At 40.8% G+C, this 4111-nt stretch overlaps 1 long non-coding RNA gene across 1 annotated transcript; it reads right to left on the bottom strand.

Moving 5' to 3' along the window:
• Nucleotides 1–221: 221 nt before the first annotated feature.
• LOC107198489 lies at nt 222–3809 on the bottom strand. The gene is made up of 3 exons (XR_004495607.1): nt 3434–3809; nt 1409–1592; nt 222–979 (listed from the first exon to the last, which is right to left on the bottom strand). It is a non-coding gene; the product is annotated as an uncharacterized LOC107198489 (long non-coding RNA).
• Nucleotides 3810–4111: the final 302 nt, after the last annotated feature.

Here is a 4111-nt window from a genome sequence, read left to right as displayed (position 1 = left end):
GGCCGGGAGACGCGGCAGGCCCAGCCCTGTCCCCGCCCGGCCCCATGGCCTGGGCTGGGAACGGGAGGCCGGAGCTCTGCGCTCTTCACAGCCAGGAAACAAAGAGAGCCAAGAGAGCTCTGGTTTTACACTTTAAGGTAGGGTTCACAAGTTGATCCCACTTTTCAATGGCCTAAACTGCTGTCAATTCTCAGCAATGACCGATAATTGGTCAGGAGAAAAGACTCCAGGCAGTTCCCAGCAACTTCAACTTTTCTTAAAGGTAAAGTAACTCCATGACAGCTTCTCTTAGTCCTGCAGAGTTCTATGACATTTCATTATACTCTGACTTCAGTTTGTAAAAGATTTGTTGAGGCTTTCACTGCTCTAATGAGTAGGAACAAACATTGTTTCAAAGAAGATTTTATTTTCTGGTTTGCTTTCACCTTCTAGACTCAAACACTTGAAGAACAAAACTTTCAGCCACGTGTAAATATAGACTTTATTTTCCTGATGCAGTCAAATTGTACAGTCTATAGCAACTGCCAGGATATCTGATGAGATAGCCCAGGTATTTTCGTCTTTTTTCCAGAAAGTCAAAAAAAGGCCACAGACAAGTTTATTCTCTTCACTGGGTATGTGAGGTTTATTATGTTCTGGTTTTGTTGGTTTTACTTTGACCTTATAAAGAAAATCACCTGCAAGAACCATTCCACTTGAAACTGTCACATCTCTCTTTTGGATGAGGCAGGATCCTTGAAAGAAGAGACTGAAGAGCTCATTGTAAATATACTGAACTAGCCTATGACATTTGAATTACGAAAAAGCCACTGGGAAGGAAAGTGGAATGGAGCCTGAACATCCCTTGTCCCTCTCGAGCTTGTTTTCTTCATGAACAAATTTTGAACAGTTTCCTCGGTATTACTTTCACTCCATTCCTTCAGAGTCCCCATCTGGAGCAGCTTGGTAAATGTGAGGAATAGACAGTTCTTTGAACAGTCTGCACAAACAAAGGAGACAGGAGACATTAATGATCAGTGAGTGCACAAAAACCATTGTTGCTACCATAATATTCAATTATTGTTGTTATGGCTAGTAGTTCCTCTAATTAACTATTAATTTTAACATTTTAACATTTGTGTTTACCTGAAAGCATATGAACACATCAATCAAAATAACAAATACCTAGTTATAGATGATATCTCTAGGATAACATCAGGCATGTTGTCATCCCAGGCTTACCCCTTTCAGTCTGAAAATCCAGTGCAAGTCTTAAATATTTTTTCTTAGCCAGTGCAACAATCTCACCTGACTGATATTCAGTGAATGGAGGTGGAAGAGTTGCAGTTAGAAGTCCTCGGAAAGCTGTATTGGGCATGATCAGATTATAGTAGAATTAATGGGGAAAATAGAAAATATGATTAATTACCAGGAGATTTCCTATAGAAAATGGTAGTTTTCACTGTCAGTAAGACACTTCACACAGAAGACCTTGCAGGCTGCTTCAGCAACCAGGCTTGGAATGCTTCAGGTTTAGAGAATAGCAGGTCTTCTACTACTCATTTCCAAGAGCATCACCCACTTTGAACTCTGTTCTCACTGCATGCTATAACCTGAAAAAGAGAGGAGATTTATGGCATCTCCAGCATCATGGCCTGTCTAGGAGCTGCCCTTCTTCCCCACAGGAGACAACAAGTTTACAATTATTTAAATAGCATAATTATTGCCATAGTTTTCATCCCAGACAAATAAAGCTATATTCTGTTTGATGTCCTTTAAGAAGTCTCTAAGTACCATTCTTTTACAGACCTATCCAATACATGATCCTGTAACACAACTGTGTATTATCCTTAGTAGCTGACCTCTTGAGTAAGTATTGTCTTGACTTACAGGAAAAGTTTGTTCGTTAAATGTGAAACCTAGAAAATTGTATCTAAGGGAACACAGACAAAGAGAAAATAAGTCCTAGCTGTGCTGGTATGTCCTCATTGAATCTCTTCAATAGGTAGAAAAATCATCTCTTTGTAGCTCCTGCTCAGAATAAAAGAGTCAGACATCATTATAGTGTGAATCACCAGCAAAGATGTCTTTCTCCCATCCTAACAAATCCATTTCCCTCAAGTATCCTGATTCTTTTCTCTCACAAAGGTGTGGGACTGTAATAATTTTTGACTTCAAAAACTATTCTCTATCCATTTAAGTTTCTGACAACCAAATTGAAACTCTCATATCCTGATAAATGGAATAAAATTGGAAACAATCCTTCTATATCTTAAACTCCAAAGTGGTGAGGTAGATGTCCTTGAAGCCTTAAGAAAGGTTTCTTGTTGATGCTAGTAATATATGCTATGAGAAAGTCACATTTCCAAACCCACCTGAAGAACACTGTTTCTGTCTGGGGAGAACTGGTTAATGAGATGATCAGAAGAGGAAGAAAGTCTGACAAGTACCTTTAGTGCATTTGTGCAGAGACAGAAGCACATCACTGTAACCCACAGACTGGTGTCTCGTTCCCACCCCATACTGATTCTCCTCTCTTGACTCTATGCAGCTGTCTTTGTGTGGTATGGGATGGTGCTGTGCTCTGCTTTGGGTCATTCCAGCAACAATTGCCTTGTTTGAATTCAGATCATACCCACTGACTTGCCATAGAAGTGACGAGCACCACAGAAATCTTAAGTTCCTTTCCCCAGTCTAGAAAGATTTTCCCCAGACTAGAACATGCAGAATAGCCATGTTCAGGTATGTGATGTGGCGGTATTCCTAAAGTGTACTCCCAACCTGTAAAGCATGAAATCACCAAAGGAAACCCAAAAAGCAAACATGGTCAGATAATGCTGCTGTGTCTCTTAGCTGCTGGTGAAAGGAAGAATGTTGCATACAACTCCTTAGTCTTTGCTAGAGCGGCCAAACAATTAAGCTAAAATTAAGGAACTCAGTCACCGCAAAACATTCACTTGTGACCAATATCTTAATCTGTCCCTTTCCTAGATGCATGTGCCATCTTTCTGCTGTTCCTTTTATTGTTTTAAGCTGCTCATTTTGGGGACTCATGCATCATAAATGCAAATGTAGAAGAAAATCTGCAGAGAAGAATGAAATTCTTTCCTTGTTCTGTCAAATTACAATCAGAGAAGCATGTGAGATGTCACAGAACATAGCTAAAGGCAGAGATGACAGTTTAATGTCATGCATATGTGCTCGAGTCCACCAAAGGGCAAGGCATATGAGCTTTGAAATGGTTCACAAGATGTGTGAAATGTGCCAGGGAAATGGCACATGCTGTAGTTTCTCATGCTGAAACTATTTTATCAGATCAGGACATATGCCTTGTAGGGGACTGTTCTCTGGGCATAAGTGGCCAGGCAGGATGGAAGGTGGAAAGGATGTTAGGAAGCAGAGAGTTGTCAGAAGCTGCATGTGGGAAATGAAATGGAGAGAGGCACACAGGTACCAAGGAATTCTCTCAGTGCAGGCTGTGGAACAGCAACGATGGTCTCTTGGTGAAGGCAAACCTGCTGCAGGAACAACACTACTGGGGTGACTTTAGGTAGACCGTGAATGGTGTGCAATTGTATTTCATTCAGGGATGTCTTCAGCCTTCAGCAGGTGACAAATTTCCTTGGGAAAGGTCCTTCCATTCCTCTAGTCAGCTGACATCCACTTCAGAGGGCAGAGGCAGTCACTTTCCTAATGTCAGGCAAGAAAAGCAGAGTGGAGCAGAGCTATCCAGTACAAGATCTTAGCAACAGCAGCTGTACAGGCATTCAGAGAGAGGAAAGGATCAAACTGTAGTCAGAAAAAAAGAGAGAGACACTGCCTTTGCATCTAATGCAACAAAAGGGATCTTCCTTCCTGTTATTTTTTGTTTAAATGTCAAAGCTTTTAACAGGACTAGAAATTGGAGTCACTGGAGAAAAGAAGCAGCAAAATCCTCGGTAAATCAGCAGTAAGAAATATTTGAAGGATCTGTACAGTTTTCTAGCCTGTGATTAAAAGCAGAGTTAAACACAGTAGACCCAATCTTCCCTTTTCATCCTAGCATCAGGAAGAGAAGAACCCATGGAACACTGACATCCTGGTTAAATTAAAGCCTTTCTGAAGATGTGTTAGAGGCTAAAAGAGAATGCTT

The sequence above is a fragment of the Parus major genome, chromosome Z (assembly GCF_001522545.3).
Source record: "Parus major isolate Abel chromosome Z, Parus_major1.1, whole genome shotgun sequence".
Lineage (NCBI taxonomy): Eukaryota > Metazoa > Chordata > Aves > Passeriformes > Paridae > Parus > Parus major.
This window is presented reverse-complemented; position numbering and strand designations above follow the sequence as displayed.